The following is a 20,257-nucleotide window of genomic DNA, read 5'->3' as shown; positions in this document are numbered from 1 at the left end:
CAGACTCTAACCATCTAAACAGTCATTCTGCCAGCGGCTGTAAAATTGGAATATCTTAGTATTTCCCAACTTTCTAAGAGGCACCATTTTTAATTCATGTCAGCTGAAAATCAAAGTCTGTTCCACACACTTGTAACTAATCACAGTGAACATTTGGTTGATTTATTAATGGAAGCAAAGAGTCTTGAGAACTCTACTTAGCATTTAGGCCAAATAAGATGTTGCCACAAAACCTTGGGAAATGGCAGCTAAAAAGAATTGAAATCTGAAGATCACGCTTAAAAGACAGACCATCCAAAGATGGCATTTGCAAAGACAGAAATGTCTTTTGGTTTTGAATTGAAAACCTTTGTAAAGTAGCTGACAGAATGTTGGACCTCCCATAAATGTGCAAAGATTTAAAAACTGTATTAACATTTTACAACCTGTTTGACTGTACAGCATTGGAACAGGTCGCTATGGGAAGGGGGAAGGTAGGAAATCCATCTACACACTTATCGGTAGCTTTTGCAAATGGATGGCAGTAACCTAAAGCATACACGATTTGTGGTTAATGGGCTAGCAGATTTAGATCCACTATTCCTTTTTAAAGAACTGAGTGATGAGCTGCACCAGCAGAGCTCACTTCCCTAGTGACGCCACCTTCTCTGACCTTCTGAAATCTACCGCTCTGCCAGAGAAAAGCAAACACCTCATTTATCTGGTGGCCGATGTAAAGAGCAGATGCCACAGGAGGCCTGGAGAGCCGCTGGTCAGATCCGTCGCCGTGACAAGATTAGCAGCCTGAGGTTCGGGCAGGAAAAAAGCATTAGCCACTTGGCTATATACCGCTGCTTGACGGCACACGGGTGGGCAGTTTAAACAAAGCTCAGCCCCGACATAAAACCAGCCGGGTCAGGGGACACATAACACTGAGTGATCAAGAGTGAGAGCCATCTGAAAGGATAAAAAAAACACACCACTTGCTACAGCCATTTATAAATGGCACTTACATTCAAATAGCAATCTTGAGAATTCGTTTATAATGCTAATTTCATCCTTTTAATCCTGAGCAGTTTCATCTGTGGCAGCAGCAGCAGCAGTTGTTTGTTTGCAGGGGAAATGTAGCCAATCAAAGCCGTTTGTAGTGATACATAAGAAACGTTGCTGTGATTGGTGTGGGCCGATGCGCTGGCATCTGTCTGTTGCTGTACTGTCTCAGATCCTGATTAACGATGATCAGCGCAATCAAGAAGCATATGATTGTGGATTTGGCCTAAACATGCGAGAGGTCAAATGTGATGTTGATGAGTTGCATTCAGAGAGACGGGTGGAAGGAGGAACCAGGCAAAGAGAGGGTGACTGATTCCCGCTTGTTGAAATATAAGGATGTCTGTAGCACCACAACACCACACAAGTACATCCTCTTGAGAACTCAGGTCAGTAACGAGAATCACCAGGATTGATCCAGTGTGATTCTCCACTGGCCTCTTTAAATCCACTTCAAATTGCTCTCCTGCTACCTCAGCACTGAGCGTATAAGTGCGTGCAAACTCAATGTATCTGTAGCTTGTAAGGTGGCGAAGTGAAGGTGGTTGGACCGAAAATGTTTTCCTAATAAATCACAGGGGAACTTTTAAAATCAGTGTGTGATGCGGTGGGGAGTATTTCTTTCTCCTCTCCCTCTGAGAACACCTGAAGCCCACACAGCTTGACTGCTAATGGCTCAGCAGTAAATCACATCACGCACTGTAGCGCTGACTCGCTATTTGGACCGTTCTCGGGTGCGTATCTTGGGCTGCCACAGCCAAGACCAACACGAGATACACACACACCAACACAAACACACTGAGGTGAGTGCTAAAACATCCACTCCACAGCTTCAGACAGCTTTGACCCCTTTGGAAAAGCTCAGGGAGGCTGCTAATGGCCGCTCGAACATTCTTTCTCCACTGCTGAGCCCAGTGGTTTGACGTGAAGAGGAGAGGAGGGACGAAGAGATGGGATAACCTCAGCTTTGGAGTGTCTCCCTCTGATCCCCGCTCTGTCAAAACAATGAAGGTCACACTAAGATGAGGCCCAATTAGGACTCGTCCTCAAACGCCTGAGGTGCCTGCTGCCCTGACTGCTTTCGGAAATCCTTCTGCTTTTATGTGTTTAGAGTTTGTGGAGCTTTTTTTGGGGGGGAACGACAAAATTAGGAGAGCACACCTCCCCAGCTTACATTAATGCAAAGAAAGGACATCAGCGACGAGAGCCATTTTACTACAATTATGCCTTCAACAAACACGCTGCTCTGTTTTCTCTGCCGCTGTCTTCTAACCCGACGAGCGCTAATGTGACAGCTGGACTGTGCAAGTAAACACAGATAGGAAGACTCGGACTAAAACAATAATTTATTCACGACTGCACACACACAATCACAGTAACGCCCAGTCCTCAGTGCAGCTGGAGTAACCCCTTCACAGTGACAGACAGTGGTCAGTGATCAACAGCTCAGCCAACAGTCTGGGGCAGAGACAGATCCATCACTGACAGCAGTCCCCAATCAATCTAAGCACAGAGCCGGACTCTTGGGAACAGCAACGCTCTCAGACATATCTTTCTATCTCACACGCCGAGAAGCACATGCATGCCAAGTCGCAGGCGTGCTCAGTCAGTGGAGGTGCCCTAGCAACAGTCCTGAGAGCAGTTGCCAAATTTATCAAAGAGCTAACCGGAGGGCTCCAACACTTCTGCACAAAGGGCAATTATCAGGACAGACAGACAATCTCTTTAATTACAGCTGAGGGGCGAAAAAGGAAGTGGACAGAGAAAGGACACAAGGGGACGTACAGTATTTCATCGTGGTTTATCTAGACTACTGCAGTCCTGTTCCAAATGTGCCTGTTGGTAGGGCCGATTCCTTGGCCTGTGTCATTTCTGGGCTGCAGTGTGTGTGGTTAGTTTGTCTTGTTACAGCAGAAAATGGCCACTCTGTCAAATATCTGGCAGATGATGGAGAAGAAATTGCTGTCACAGTTCAGGTATGCCTCTCAAAAACCCCTGGAATACAGGCATGATGTAAATTGTCCCACTGCCGCCCTGCCCCGGTAGTGGAGTTCCATCTCTCCTATGACGTCATCTTTCTTGAGAACAGATGCAGAATGTCATCTTCAAGTGACATTGTCGTCCTTTATGATCTCACAGAGCAAAATCCTTCTGTCATAATCAAAGACCTATTATTATAATTATATAACATATCACTTTAGCTGTGTCTAAATACAGGAGCTGCATTCTTTGGAGGATGAGGAGGCAGTCTTTGTGGGCTGGTTTCAACGGCCCTTGGGTCTTTTTTAAACATGTGTGCCATTAGCTGTTCAGTTAAACTGAAGCATGATACGCAAGCACAGCACATCTTTTTGCTAGCCAGCGCAGCACCATTACTTCTTTGGAAAATCGAGGTGTAATGAATACCGGGATAGGTTGGGGCGAAAAGGATCCACCAGTTGGAACCTTCATTTCTTGGGGATAAAAGGATGTTATGCGGCTGTGTCACAATCCTTCAAATGCAGCCTCTGAAGGATGCTGCCCCTGGATTGAGACACAGCTTGACGGTTGGTTGCGTAGTTTTGATACAGAATATTTTATGTCTGTACCATTTAGATTTTCTTGCCAGAAATTCAGAAATCCTTCACTGATACTGCATTTCCTGAAATAATACACGCACCAAGTTTGAAATCAATCAGAAGGGCGGTTGTTGAGAAAATCAAAGGACAGACAGACAGAGAGGGAGATTTCTCAATTAAGTAGTTAAAAGGGTCAAGGGAAAACAATGGACGCAGGAACTCATACGAGATAAGATTCTTTGCCTGACATATATTTCTTTGACTGCAGCTGCATCTCCCCATTTTCTGCATTTTCCATGCTATATTTTCTTCTGTATTAATTCTGCAGTATGAAAGTTATTTCCAAACACTGAACTGTTAACCACCATGACAGTTGATTTTTGAATTTAGCAGAGCAGAACTGAAAAGCTATTCAAACCACCACAGAGGGATTTTATCTGCAGAGCTCTAGCACGAAGCCACAAAATGTTAATTGTTTAACAGCCTAGTGCATAAAAAATCTGCAACCAAAAAAAGTGCCCTCTGTATTCTGTTGGACGTTTGACCACCAAGGTTACTGGTTTGTTTTTCTCCCGATTTGGAAAGTTTTCACACCCTTCCCAAAATTGTTGGTTAAATCCCACATTGAACAAAGTTTCTGCTTGTTGTAGAGAAGCAGAGGCGGCAATATTAGGCACATTGAGCAATTTGAGCAATAATAGGTTGGATGGATTGATAGATATCACTCTGTCACTCTATCTGTCTCTCATTTGTCTGAATCTTTGCTGACAGCTTTTTGAATGACCTCTGGTGAATGTGATTCTTTGTTGCTCTCAGACAAGCTAATAACTCTATTCATGGTGATGACATTCAGTCGATCCATCACTTTGGTCAAGACATAAACAACATTATCTGTGAGATTCTGTGCTACAGCCATTTACAAACTTCTGTAGTGACCAGTGGAGGAGGCCTAACTGTGAAGACCACTTTCACTTTTCACTCAAACACCAAGAGCTGGGACTTTTGTCCTTTTTACTAAGAATTGGACTGATCGTGATAAAAGTGGCTCAAGTGGCCATTGCTCACCGTGCCCAGACTCTCACGACTGCATGTGGTTTTGTGTGAAATGTCTTGACAACTAGATTGTGATGAAAGCTTGTAGACACACATTAGTGTTCCCCCTCAGGATTAATTCAAATAACTTTGGTGACCCCTTGACTTTCACCAGCAGCAAGTCATTGCACTATGTCCAAATCTTTGGTTTGTGACCAAACACCAGCAAGATAACATTTGCATTAAGTTGGTAAATCATTTTGTCTGTCTGTTTCTGTCTGTAGGTATCTGTCTGTGCGGCTTTGTATAAAGCTGCATGATTTACAAAAAAAAAATGAGTGATGTGGAAAATATCAAAAGGCAATATTACCATAACAAAAAAAAAACATGAAGAAAAATATGATTCATAGTTCAGTGCCCACAGGGAGACAGACAGGAGGATTAGAGGGACCTGTTTTTTCTGGTTGTTGTATGGAATTAAAAGCTTTTTTTTTCTTGTAATGACAAAATACACCAACAACAAACCTTTTGACACTGCAATATTTTACAGAAACTATACACCAAGGCACTGTTCACATAACGACCTTTGGGCAATAAGCTTTTCTGTGGAATTCACAAATGAGGGAAAGTCAAATTTGTCTTATGTTGTGTGACTTAAAATTGTCAACTGATATCAATCGCAGGAAAAGTTAAATAACATCACAGACATGCAAACTCCACATAAAACAAAGTCAACGCAGAGGATAAAAGTCAAGAAGTCAGCAAGCATGGATCGGCCCAACTTGGTTTCAAGGGATCTGAATAAAATTAATTATACTACTTTCCTCTTCTCTGCTATAAATCCCTTTGATTGGTTCCAGCAACCCCAGAGCTGGATCTCTGATTAGAGAGGACAGCTTTATAAGCATCACACTGGTGACCGGCTCCATAAATATACCTGCTGTGTGGACCACAGGCAGAGAGAGGTAGAGGAAGACATCTCTAACGATGGATTATGTTTCTCTTTTTCACTTGTGTCTCGCTTTTCGCTTTTCTTTCTGCTGCATTCACAACCTTCTTGACTGGAAATACACAATCAGATCCATGGGGCTCCTCTAGCTCTACAAATTAAAATCCAACACTTGCACACAAGCGACACAATTTCCTTCTCCGTTGGGAATGGAGGCACACAAGAGTGGAAAACATTGGCCATCTGTAGGCCTCTTGAGCAGATTCTGTTTACCAGCTCGTCAGAGTCTGACACATACATCCTGTACAGCGCTGATGCCAACATTACATTACTTAGTATCCTTCAGTGATGCATCCCCTTTGTCTGGCGAAGATGGGACTGTCTGGTTTTTGTTAACCGGGAAAGAAAAACGACGAGGTAGACAAAACAGACGACGCTTCAGGAGCTGTCCGGTGCTGAAACCAGATAAAGAGCCCACAGGGAGCTTTTCTTTTACTGAGGATTAACTCACACAGGAAAACACTTGCATAATAGTAAAATAAACAGCTATCCAGTATTTGCTGCCCCTTCCGGGCTGTTTCAGCAAGTGAATAATACAGACACAAGCTCATTCGCATGTACTGACACTCTACCTGACTTCAACAAAGGAGGCATTGCACTCAACTGGTGCTGAGACAAAGAAAAGGCCAGGAGAGGAGAGGTAGCCTTGGGGAAATTCACCCTCCGACACCCCCTCCTACAATCACTGGAAGACACTTGACTGTGCCCCTGTCATTAATTCAGCTGACAAAAACTGTTACCAGATGTCATTAATTATTTATAGTATTTAATAGGGAAAATGCTTTCTTTGAATAATACATTTGGTGGGAGAGGGGTGCAGCACTGGGTTTGAGGAAGAAGGGGACTTGTGAAGAGAAGGGGGACGGGGTCTTTGATGAATATTCATGACCTGCGTCTGGAGGGATTGTGCGTAAACTACCTTTTTTTCTGGCTCTGTACCTCCTAGGCTTTGTTTGCTCTGCCACTGACCACATTGGCCCAACCGTGCTGCTCATTTGCTTGGCTCTCGGTGCGGTGGCAAGCTCAATAGCAGCCAATGCCAAACTATTATATTATTAGCTGAGGCAAAGCTAACAACGGCCCACTTAGGCTCGACTCCATCTGCTCTGTGGTGGCAAGTTGGGGGAGCGAAAGGATGCAGGGCTGTCAATCAAGTGGATTGACGTTTGCCAGCGAGCAGAGGTACAGCCTTCATTAAGCCGATGAAACGACCCCGCCACGGAGGGAATGGAGGTGCCAAATGGATCACAGCCTAAATTATGATTTATGGTCATGGGCGAGCATAGGTGCTCCACTGCCACACACAAACTGACGTTAATCTGACAAGAGAAGCCACACTCTCCTCCATCATTTAAACAAACAGAATTGAATATGTGTATAGGCTGCTGTGAGGCTTTGCACTGCTTAATTGGATCAGGGTTTCTAAGTCTGTAAATTAGTCTCTCTCTGCAGGAGTCCGCCAGTATCCCTCCCACCCCTTCTAACACCACTGCCAAACACCATAGATCCATATGACATATGCAGACGGCCAATAGCTTTAAACCTTCAGCAATAACATGGAAACATTGTATTGAATATGTTTTTTTTAACTGTAAAATTACCAGTCATTAGCCCCGGCAGGATCACAACTAACTCACAAAACCAACTTTTCCTCCAACCATAGCTGGAGGCTTTCAACAGTCAAACTTAGACTCAGAGATGCTCTGTGCAGCTACTTTGCTCATCTGCCTCGTTTCATCCAGTGCCAAGGGCGGCTTTGTTTGTTTTAAGCATGGCAGAAGGGTTCATTGTAGGAATATTAATGTTCGACATTTGCAAAATCTCTGTAACAATTCAGTTACCCCATTCACTTACTTGGACACTACTCAAGTGCAAAATTGAATTCTCACCCATTCAAGTCCTCGGCTACAAGTGTCTGCGCTAAGCTGAGCGCAACCAGGCAGAAAAGACACAATATTGAAATATGTGACAAGACATCCTCCTCATGCAAAGAGCAGATAATGCTGTGAAAATTCTCCTAGTATGTTAGCACCTTCACACCATCTCTCGCTCGCCCCTCTCCTTTCTTTCATTTTCTCCAATACTCCTGAGGTGTGATGACAACATTTTTGAGCTGTGTTCTGCTCATGACCACAGTTGGAGTGGAGCCACTAAGACGCAATAGACCTTGCTCTAAAGGAATATTGTGCATCCACTGTAATGCCTCATCAGACAGAAAATTTGAAAAAAAGGGGGGCAGTGAACTGGCAATGCCAGAGAAGGAAACACTTCTACTGAGAACAATGGCGTTAACAGCAGAGCCAGTGATCCAATGCAAGAGTGATGGAGTCCAAACAGAGCGAGGCGACAAGAGGAGGACAGAGAGACAAAAGCAGACACCTGATACAATATGCAAGAGAGTGCAAGAGGCAGAAAGAAGGAGTGAAAGGCAGCAGAAGGACTGAAAGAGCAGTTTAATGTGGAGCCAGGTCCTATTAGTGCAGCTGGAGCTGACGATGCCAATAGTTCACTGACACAGTTCAGGAACAGGAGAACAAGCAGCCAACAGACACACAGGAGCAAACGTACATTTATCATGTACAAAATGGCCTGCACACGGAACATGAACACTTGATCATAGGTCAGGCAGAGAATGAATATGAAGCTGGGTGTCTCCTCTAAATCATCTGAGAAACAGTAGCTCCATCCATCCATCCATCCATCAGCCAGCCTGTCTGCAGGTATAACTGCAACCTAGGACATTAGAAGTCTGTTTGCCGGCATTAAGGCCAAACACAGAAGCACACATGTGACTGATGGGAATAGGGATTGACACAATATCAATGAAAAAGAGTGCAGGGTCAATGCTGCCAAGAACTGCTTGTGGACACTGTAGGTAAACTGTCTGAGTGACTGTGTGTGCTGTGCCTTTGTATGTGCAAACAAGAGAGACACACTGGAAATAAAGACGGAATAAGAGGCAAACAGAGCTAGAGCGGGAGAGGGAGAGACAAGTAACCATTTCACAAACTGCTTGGTTGAATCTCTGCTTAATTTCCCAAGGGGTCATGAGCAACTCTGCTCCCACTCCCGCTGCCATTCTCCACCTGACACACAGCCATACACCCGTACTATGAAGACAAAATAAGCCCAATTTAGTTTTACTTTCCATTTTCTTCCACTCTCAACAGCATCCTGCCCTGTAAGGTATATAGCAGCCATGTTGCAGTAAATTACTGTGGCACCCCACCACAGTGCACGGACCTGCTTCACTTTTAATCAGCTTGTAGACTTGAGGTGCTGCCATGTAACAGCAAAGTTCCCTCCACCAGAAACGACAGCGTGTGTGAGTGCCATCCAAAGATAATGTCTCGGGTCTCCCCACTGTGGTTTGCTGACAGCCTGGGACTCCTCCGCCTATTGGCTTTCAACAAAACCCAACAGCTCCCTCTCTCCCTATATCTGCCTCACCTGCAGGCTTACAGGGGCAAGAGCAGTCTCCAGAGGTGGACTGAACGGCGACACTGTTAACCTTTGTTGTGTTTTTATACTTAAATACCTCAAAATCTACAGAAAACATACACCGTAAAACATCTATATGGTTACATACTGCAATGTATAACATTTCAGAAACGGTGAATATAATCTACATACTCATACTTAATTCTTATTTTTTTATTTTATTGCCTTTCTTTCATATTTTTTTATTCTCTTGTCTACCTCATTCTGACGTGCCTGCTGCTGTAACAACATTATTTCCCCTGGTCTGTGGATCAATAAAGTTTTATCTTATCTTGAATGGTATTATGCATGATGCAAAATGTAATTTATAGTAACTTACTGTATTTTTTAAATTGCTATGACATGAAGGCATTAGTGACAGTGCTACTGTAAATAGCTTCTCATGGATAAAACAAAGGGGGGAATTATTCTGGGCTACATGTATTACAGCAGAGTTGGACAATGTAAAAAAAAAATCACCACATTATGTTAAACCTGGTCTAGATTTCTCAAAGAAAAATAACGTTATTTCCAGGTGGTGGCATGGATTTAGTGACAAGGATCAAAAAGAAGATATAAAGATTTCAAAAAAGTATTTTATAAATCTAAAATTAATGTCTGACACATACAAATCTGCCACATCAGCATTAATCAGATCAGTCTAAATGCTTTTTAATTAATAAATAATGCTCTTACAATATGAGTCTCATCAAAGCCACATTTAACAATGCTGACATCCTCATCCCCAAATTATCACTGACTGTAGCCAACAAAATCTGTCAAACACCTTTTTCCACGTGTGTGTGGGTAAAAATAACAACTATTTGACTTTAAATGCTTCTTCCGCAGAGGAATGCCAAAAGAAACCACGTGCAAACAACTCGCCTTCACCTTTTGGACTGAGTGAGGTCCAGTTCACAGGAATGTGGAGCGATGCTGCAGCCTGAGCCAGGAGCGGTGCAGGTGGTATACAGCGCCGCAGACGGGGGAGCCGAAAACCATCCAACCACGCGTAAAAAGCAGCTCCGCGAGTGTGCGTGAAGAAAAACGCAGCGGAGAGGCGGCAGACCGACGTGTGAAGGACTGTGTCGTGTTTGGCTGCAGTGAGTCTTTCTCTGTCTCTCTGTCTCGGAGCCGAGGCAGCAGCCGCGATCAAGTGGAGGAGAGGCCGCCGGAGTGGTGCTCACCTCTCCAGCAGCTGAGCGCTACTGAACAAAAGAGCGCTCTGCAGGCTCTCTATTCAAATAGCAGCAGAGAGAGAGAGAGAGAGAGAGAGAGATGGAGGAGGAGGAGGGTATGTGCGTTCGCGTTTCATGAGTTGAGGGGGCTGCCTATGGTCGCGGGGGTGACGCAAATATACGATAAATCCGTGCGTTTGGCACAATCTCAAACCAAAAGTATTAATTTGTATTTAAAACTACATTGAATGGATGCTCTGAATGTGAGTGACGTGTTCTTGTTTGTTCAGTGTGATAAATGAGCCATTAGTCATCCAGGGATGGAGACGTGGAGGGAGGGTTTGGTTATAGACAGACATGATTTGGCATCTCTGTCCCACTCCAGGCCCTATAATCCCATTCCTGCCTTTGTCAGAGCCCTGTAATTAATAACCTCAGGGATGGAATTACCTTGTTTGGCAGCCCTGCACTGACCTCAACCTGCAGATCTACATGCAACGGGGCTGGTTTAGGCTATCAAATTAGATTAGCACAAATTGCCTGAGATTTAGTCGACATGGCTTTAAGCAGCACAATGATTCAACATGTTTCACCTGACTGAGAGAATTTGACCACAACAGCAATAAGGCGTATTTGCCTCTTAGGTATTTCTTAGTCTTCATCGCGTGATGGCAGAACATAAAGATCATTGTTATGGTCCTTGTTAAAAGTGCAGTTGGAGTGTGACGCCTGCAGTCATTTAAAAGTGGTGTTGCTATAATGTTCACAGACAGTGTGAGCGACCCACCGCTTTGCTGCATAGAAAGAATAACGATCCCCCATGAGATGGTCATGCTGCATGCAAGGAGATTAAAGCTTTGTTCAGCAGAGTTGTACAGCTCGGGCAGCTTGCATTCATTTTTTTGTTGGTTTAACAAAAAAAATAAATGTATAGGCAGAAATAATTTTTTCTCCAAATACCAGCAGTATAGTTTTCTAACATGAGAGAGGATGTTGTAATGAAGAAAACTCTCAGAACAAAAGTTTGGAGCTTCTCAAGACTCGTGGAGCTATCCATGGTGCTGAAACACTGAAGCGATGGGCCATAAAAACACTGATAAAAGAAAAATGTTTACCAACTTCTAAAAAATGGAACAAAATAACAAATTAGTTTTTCCAAATTAAAGTCCACACTTGTGTTGATATAACTTGTTAATTTTAATTGAACAAACTTAATTCATTTTTTTATGTTACCAATTTATTTATTTATGTTGGTTCATTAATTGTTTTCAGCGCATGGAAGACTGAAGATTATAATCTACAATGAATAAATCAAGCCACAGTTGCAAGTTGCACAGTGAAGCCTCAGTCTGCATCTTTGCTTCACAAGTATTTTGTTTGTTTTTTTTCACCCACCACAATTAGGAAATAATACCATTTTCCATTACGCACACTTTGAAAATCATAATATATATGAGTAAACATGAGACAAACCCCTTTTTTAAAGATTTGTCTCTATTGTCTTTGATTTGTTTTCATCTGCGTTTGTTTGTTTATTAGTTAGCATGACTACACAAAAACGACTAAATGGTGCAAGAAAACTTAACTCATTCTCAAATAATATTAAAGGGATAGTTCACCCAAAAATGAAAAGTCACTCATTATATATCATCACGAGGCCGATGGAGGGGTGGCTGAAGTGTTTGATTCCACAAAACACTCTTGAAGTTTCACGGGTAATCAGAGTTTAATACAATACAAATCCAATACAACTGAAGTAAATAGTGACTGTCATAGTGGTGAGTGGATAATAAGAGAATTTTCATTTTTGGGTGAACTATCTCTTTAAGGTAGGCCCCTCCCAATAATCAATGTGAGCAGAGGTGGCAAAAGTACTCACATCCTTTATTTAAGTAAAAGTACAGGCTCAGAAATGTACTTAAGCACAAATGTATTCCATTTTTAACTTCAATGATGCACGATGCCTCTTTTGATAGCTTTGAGAATGTAGTAGTAAGTACAGATATTTGTGTTCAAATGTAGGGAGTAAAGTAAAAAGTCGTCAGGAAAATAAATACTTAAGTAAAGTACAGATAACTGAAAAATCGACTTAAGTATAGTAACAAAGTATTTGTACTTCATTACTTTACACCTCTGGCTGTGTGTGTGTTTAAATACATGTCTCATAAACTCATAAACACACAAAAGCCACAAACCCTGAGTCTCGTCGTCATCAGAAGGATCAACACAATGGCTGCTTGCATCCGCTTCAAGACACGAGTACTTGGGCCCGGTCTTCATCCAGGACATGGTTAAACCTTACACCCCAGCCTGTCCACTCTGCTCTGCTGTGGCCAATTGGCCTCCCTTACTGCGAGAGACAGCTAGCCAGCTAAATGATGTGTATCGAAGTAATGTAACACCTGTTGATGACGGTTGAAATGAGAATTAAGTTTACACAGTCCTTTCTTACTCTTCACTTCTTTCTTGTGCTTTTCTTCTTCTCCACTTTCCAGAATGACCGAAGAGCAATCAAACTACAAACAAATGAGCAAACAAAGAAAAAGCTTATATTGATCCCTCGCCTTTATAGCTCTGGGTAAATGTGTTTATCTTTTGCAGCCACTACATTATACTTAGATTAAATACATATTTGATGTGGTAACTGGAGCTAAAAACAATGCGCTCCTTGGAAGCATCCTCTGGCTAGGGCTTATTACATTTTGTTAATATCTTAATTAGGCAAAGCATGAGAGAAATTAATCCCTGGAGAACTGGTTTATTAAAACACTGTCCAGCCACCCCTGAAACCCAGCGGAATAATTAGGCAGGGAAGAGAAATGTGTTTGTCCCTGAGAGGATTTTGGAATTAAGTTTACTCCTGCCTCATCTGAGACAGTGGCTGTTTGTACAAAGACTCAGCTGTGGAGGCATAACAATCGTCGAGCCCAAAGTGGTATTAAAGATACCTTATTTTACACTCCCTCTAATTTATTTGAAGTTTTGATATCGAATCAATGTAGTTTCATATCCCCTCTTTCACAAACACTGTTCTTACTGGAGCGTGCACATCCACAGAACCCATGACCATTTGGGACATCAGGAAGCAGGGTGACCAGGCGACTGCGACAGCAAGAGAGGAAGACTATGTACAAAATATAATGTGCCCAGGTAGCAGAGACAGAGACAAAGCTGTCAAGCAGCTTATACTTTTCACAGAGCTCTGACTTCAGGCAGTGGATTTCATCCCTTAACTGTGAGCAAGCAAGTTTACAGTCTACACGCACTGCCATCAATGAGTGTATGAGTGTAACTCATAAAACACACAATTAGAAACCCTAAACAGCAAGATAAAAGTAAACCAAAGATCAGTAGAAGAATAGCATTAAAAAGATTAAATACAAACAAAGTCCAAACAAAGCCAGAATGCTCAGGCCGCACCGTGTGCAGTGGGTGACGGCTGCATCACTGATCTGCTGCATCTCACACAGGGAGCTCGTCTGCTGCAAAGCAGCTATGTGAGGTTTCTGGTGTGACTGCTGTATTTCCTTGAATAAAAGTAGACTCATGTACTCAACTGAATCAAGGAATCTACAGTTTGAAGCCATGCATCTGCTGGACCTGCAAATGATTCACACTAGAAAACGGGAGACAGCAAAGAGCTTTTACTTTGAAACAGGTACATGAAGTGACCTAAATATTTATGTTTGTGACATTTAACAGATCGACATTGGTGAAAGATCATTTTCCCTGTCTTTTTATGAACTGCAAACGGGACGTGGGATACCAACTTCCTAGCAGAGCAGCGCGGCTCACACGAAGGAGACGTGCCTGAGACGTGTGAACTTGCAGGCAGTGTAGCAGCACCAAAATGAAGAGCATGACATTCTGCCACACAAATTGAAAATGTGACATACTCTAGCTTTAACAACACAAAGACTCATGCAGTCAGTCAAGAAGCCGTGGGCTGCAGTTATGTACAGCAGTGGTTTGCTCTTAATGCTCACACTGACCAACATGCTGATATAAACAGGTCTAATGTTTTCCCCATAGGCCCATATACTGTTTGTTTTTTTAAAACATGCTAATGTTTGCAAAAGAATAACTGAATCTGATTACATTTACACCTGGTATCAATATGTGTCTCTATCTCCACATTGAGATCTGATTCCTTTCTCCAGCTCACACCACATCTGCCTCTCATTTGCACAGGTCCACGAAAAGAACAAACAACTGATAGAAGAATAAAAGAGGACGGTAGCCATCCATGACAGTGTGTTATTGTGTTTACTTGCTTCTCAATTGGTTTCATCTTGAACAACGCGAGGACTGAGGGGGGGACTCCTTTGTGTGTTTACCGACTAATGGCTGCTTGCTGCTGTTACCCTTACTGGTTTGGAACAGTGTTTGTTATTTACCTGGTTGTTGTGTGTGGACTGACAATCCAATTGTTCTCTTGGTGCACTTACACTTGTAGTTTCATGTGATCAAACATTATCAAATTGCAATCTCAACACCTAACATGCATTTTAAAGTGCAGTGAAAACTTATGAGTACTTCATTAGTTTCAAACGCGTATTTGTCCATTAGCTAAATCTTTAGACAAGTTTGAATGACTGACCACTTCTGGTTCCACTGCGGCTCACTGACCCAGAAACGACTGAGACGAGCACTAAAACACAATCAACAAACTGCACCAAGTCATTTACCATCACAGAGAATGACTGCCGGCAAACAGAGTTAGATTACCTGATGGTGAAAGTGAGGATTGATAGGTGTAAAAAAAAAGAAAGGATAGAAAGAAGGAGGGGAGGCAGACGAAGAATTGGTGATGCTTGGGTTTGAGACAGCAGAACGGGTAGAGATGTGAAGCACTGCCGACCAGAGAAGCTGTAAGTGAAGGAGTAATGAAGCTGTGCAGGTGGGGGCAGGTGATCTATAATAAATGAAGCTGAGGGGGGAGGAGAAAAAGGACTGTATTCAAGGCTTTGCTGGGTCTATAATAAAAAGATGACCAATCGGAGGACTCTGGACTGACCTGGTGCAGAGGCAAGGAGCACAGAAGGTTTAGCTTCAGGTTTAATGATGTTCTCAGACATAATGCAAAAGTAATACAGAGTAGAGACGTGCTAGAAAAGTATTAAATATTGGATAGTGGATAAATATCTAATACTTTCATACCAAAGTTAGTTTAGATGTATACTTGTGTGTTTATAAAGGGTTCATGGAGCAAATGTACAGACATAAACATAATAACACAGGTCAGCACCATGTTCATCAACTCCCTTCTTTTTGTTGTTCCAATTCTACTTTTGTCTCAAGTAAAAAGAAAATCAAAAGTCATAGACTGAACAGGTCATGTAGCGCATTATATATGACTCAAGTCAGAAAAACATATCTGCATTTATAAGTGGACATTTGGTCTGAAACTACCACAACACACGTCAGGGAAAAATATTTTTATTTAAGGTAAATTATCTTTCTATGACATTATCTTGGTCAGCTAGCTTCCTTACTGCTGTTGCAGTCTTTTCATTTTCATTATTAGCTGAAAGCTCATATGGAGGCTGATGTATGTACTTTGCACCAAACTATGAGTAAGAAAAACTATTTGAAATATAGAGAATATATTATTTTACACCTATTATAACAAATGATTATACTTACAAGTCCGTTCTACTGTTGCCAAGTGTTCACTCATGGTGGGAACTGTTGTCTGAGGTATCAACCTGCATCAAACTATAACGTTCCTTTAGATAATGTGCTGAGTGTTTTGTTACGGCACTAACTGAAAAAAATGAATTGATCACTTCAGATACAGCAAATCAATGTCACGTAAACCTGGACCTGTTTATAGTTTATTGAATCTCATAACGATACTTGATGATACTAAAACAAATCTTTATTCCTTCAAATTTGTGGACACTGTTTGGTTTGATCACAGATGTAAAATATATTATGGATTCTTCATGAAGTCAAAGTGTCAAAGTGTCTAATAATTACAATATTCTAAGAGAACTGACTCATATCTCCCACTATGTTCCCTGATACTTTCCATCCAGTTGTAAAAATCTTAAATGTTATATGTGATATTCTGAAAGTATTAAAATTTTTGTCCAATGCTACTGATGATCACAAGCAAAGGATACCGACCTACACAACACAGCTCATTCCCACTTCCAGTATCCACTGAGAATTAAAAGAAAAACTTTCACATTGGCCCCACGATGTATTTGAAAGCTCCAACAGACAACGAGTTGAGATTGTGTTGCTCAAACAATATTAGGAATGAACACACTCTTTAGTGAACCATCTCCCATCAACGTTACAGCTGATGGAAATGTGATGTTTTGGCATATATGGCAGCAACTCACACATTTTCAAGGGTATTACTCTGGGATCCACCTTCTGGCTGTGTTTCTACTGGCAGCCGTTCAGCCAATCTAATGACAGCTCTTCCCCTTCTGTCTTGTTGGCTGACAGATAGAAGGTGCGATCAAAGAAGATCACACATGTGCATAAATAACTTCAATATTCTCTGTCATGTTTCGTCTGCACGACTCCAAATGTGATGGGAAAGAAACACAAGGATGAGAAAACTTTCTTCTAATTTTGCTTTGTTGTGGTCAGAGTTGATTAATCTTATCAGAGTTCATCGTGAAAGATATTTGACAATCAATCAAAGGATGTGTGTAAAGTTGTTCTAGCACAATTGTAACCGATGCACCTCCGCTCATTGCAGCTTCAAACAGCCGCTGTGGTCAGGGAGACAAAGTCATGATCAAACACTGCATCCTGTGGCCTGGTTATATTACAAACCAAAGCATGAGATGCTGAGCGTCTGCAGCCCTGTCAGCACTGACACCGGAGACCCCTCGCTCTCCTGGGGACAAAATATCCTGAGTCGGTTTCATTCTTCTGCACCACTGCAGCATTTACTGTAATCTACTGTTTAAAAGGTTCTGCGTCACCCAAACCACCTCACACAAAAGAGGGATGGGACCTCCTCATCTTCCAGGAGCTCCCACAGCCTTGAATCACTGACTGAAAGTACAGACTGTTACAATAAACCTTAAAGAGAACAGTATTGTGAAAGAGCCAGTTGTCAATGTGTCTGTCACGGTCCACAGGGCCAGGAGCTGCATCTCTTGAGCCATGAATCCTGACAGTAACACAATGAGACTTGCAATTTTACAGTGGTCTTTCAGAATATCAATATCAGCTCTCATTTGCACAAGTGTGGCCACAATAAGAGCTCCTATAACTATATCCCTAAACGCTCCTACACTATATTTCTATAACTAGATTTGATGTATGTAAGTATGCATTTCCTGGAATTCAGGTATACAAACCGTTTCTCAAGGAGTAAAAATGATCACCTATTCTTGGTGAATTCAGTTTATGTATTATACAAATGATTTTGCACATTTTAAGCCCATTAACTTCAATATTAATAGTATTAATAGTATATTAATAATCAATATTTCATATATTTCTCAGTAATGCTAAATAAAAAGTATTTTTAGATTTTCCTGCATTTTGTTGACGTCCATCTTAAATGTTTTGACATGCAGAATGGAACAATGACCATCACTGTTACATGCAATATACTATAGTCATTAAAATACAGAATGAAGATTATCTGTAACGTGGAGGGCTCATTAAGATGAACAAGACAGATTACATCCCACCTTGGCAGTATTATGGACTTTTTAGCACCTCTTTATCCAACAGGGTGGTAGGTAACAAAACAGACTGTGATAGTTGGACACACAACTGTTGTATGGTGATGACTGTACATAAAGCAATTAAAGCTTGTTGTGATGATACTTAAAGGTTCAGTGTGTAAGATTTAGGTGAACAGGAACTATTGGTAGAAATTGAATGTAGAATAATCCTCATGTGTTCACGAGTTCCTTTCATCTAAATTGTATGAATTGTAGTTTTCTTTACCCCAGAAAACTTCAACACTAGATATCACAAACTTCTACACACTGAACCTTCAAAGAAAACTTTAGCACAGGTTTAAAGTGTGTACCACACTGTCCACCAAAAGTGTACAGCATTTAAAATCCCCTACTTTGGGGCCCTGTTTCCAAACAGAAACAGTGGCAGACAGCATTACAGCAACCTCTTAGAGAAAGAAATGACCACATTTTCTTTGTTTAAACATTCTTGATATTTTCACCTTACAATAAAATCTTGAACATCGCAGGACTCACTAAAACAAAGTTTTTTAAGTGGCCCACGTCCTCACATTAATAACCACAGGGAAATAATCGTACTGTGACAAAAATGGAAAAAAATTTTGTGACTAAATGTTCACTGTAAAGTAGGAAATTACAGTTATGCTTTAGTAAAAGGCCAGCACTAATATTAAGTATGTGGTATGCATTTAATGGACTAAATCATGCAAAACCACCAGGTTGGTTCCTGCAGTATTACATTTTTTATTACTCATCATCGTAGCAGAACATTTCTTAGTAAAATTATTTTTAAATGATGATGTAAAGCTTTACTGAGCTGTCCTGAAAACAGTGGTATCATATTTTTAAATAGAGCCAAGTCTTTTTTTTCCTGCAGTCAGTCAACAGCACTCCTGTAGCCCTGCTATAAATCAACATAATGAGGCATAAATCAGCATTAATTAGCATATGGGTTATGTGCACACAGTAAGATGCATAATGGCACATGACATATATCCTCCATTATCGACTCACACACAGTAACGGCAATCACCACCTCATCTCTCCCTCTGCCTCTCTTTGCCAGCTCATCATTGACAGTCAGTGGTGTGTGTGACTTCCACAAATCGCAGGCGCCGGCACAGAGAGCCAGATGGACGACGCCTGTCACTGTTTCGAACTGCAGAGGACTCATCCATGAGCATGCCGGACTCTCCGAGGTAAACTGATGAAAACAATCTGATAAGTTGCTGAGTTAAGGAAGTCGACAGCAGGCAGCAGTGAGCATCTCTCACTGCTGTGAAAAGTCTGCATGTGGTACAGTTGGACTCACAGAAAGAAGAATGGTTTGAAAACAAGAAAATGATCTCCAGTTTCAGGTGTTACAAAGGGAGCATTGCACTAACAAACTTCAAATAACTGCAGCGTGTTGCCCTGGTCATCCCTTTCTGACATCACACAACTTTTCTCTCCTTCTTCTATCCTTGGTTTCTCCCCATTGCTCTCTTCACCCATTTCCCTCCTTATCTCCTTCCTCTCCCCACAGAGAGCTCTATCAGTCCACATGGGTGTTTTATGTCTCGCCAGTCAACAAGGAAGCAGTTCTGTCAGCAACGCTCTGCTGCTGGACGGCAAACACATAGAGGCCTGTAGAGGCCCAGCAGTGATCTGTGTGCTGAAGCGTCTCTCTCTCTCTCTCTCTCTCTCTCTCTCTCTCCCGCGCTCCCTCTCTCAGTCTGCCACTCGGCATAATCAAGCGTCCAAACGCAGCGTGCCGTCGCGGGCCCCCTGGCTTGGCTTTATCTGAAAAGACGGCATGTGTAGATACATCGGTGCAGGGAACAATTTGTACAATCAAGGAGCAGAAAAAAAAACGATTTAGGCGCAACCGTCCGATGTCCAGCTGTAGGGCCTCTCATTCATCAGGGATTGGGAGAACAGTTGGCTCTATTCATCTCTTCACCCCAGACTTCACTTCAGATGACTACGTCGTGCATATCATTCCACTCCTGCCTTCTTTTTCCACTGCTCTTACAACACACTGTTCTCTGACCTCCAGCACTCCCTGCTTCTACTTTAATTAAGTTTAAAATAAAATTAAGTTTCTCTCATCTCTACTTAAGTTCACCAACAGGTCACATTGTAAATCACAACATTATTTTATTAATTTTAATTTATTATTAAGTTATTTTAAAACTATTTGCTGTTTACATTAATCAATATATAAAAATCATTGATTGTACATAAAGATGGTAAAATGACTGCTCTCCAAAATTGAAGCCAAAGCACTTTGATCACCACCTAGTG

At 41.8% G+C, this 20,257-nt stretch overlaps 1 protein-coding gene across 3 annotated transcripts in view; it reads right to left on the bottom strand.

Moving 5' to 3' along the window:
• The window catches only part of ncanb (neurocan b), a 183,248-nt gene that overhangs the window by 139,353 nt on the left and 23,638 nt on the right, over window positions 1–20,257 (bottom strand). For 2 of the 3 annotated variants that reach the window (XM_020080468.2, XM_069522287.1), the window contains exon 1: window positions 10,000–10,334. The exons of the other annotated variant lie outside the window; for it this stretch is intronic. The gene's annotated coding sequence lies outside the window, so the exon portion shown is untranslated. Of the gene's footprint in view, window positions 1–9,999; window positions 10,335–20,257 lie in introns of those variants that run through there. 3 annotated transcript variants of the gene reach the window in all.

Source organism: Paralichthys olivaceus, chromosome 3 (assembly GCF_024713975.1).
Source record: "Paralichthys olivaceus isolate ysfri-2021 chromosome 3, ASM2471397v2, whole genome shotgun sequence".
NCBI lineage: Eukaryota > Metazoa > Chordata > Actinopteri > Pleuronectiformes > Paralichthyidae > Paralichthys > Paralichthys olivaceus.
The sequence above is the reverse complement of the archived record's forward strand: the minus strand, read 5'-3'. Positions and strand labels throughout refer to the sequence as shown.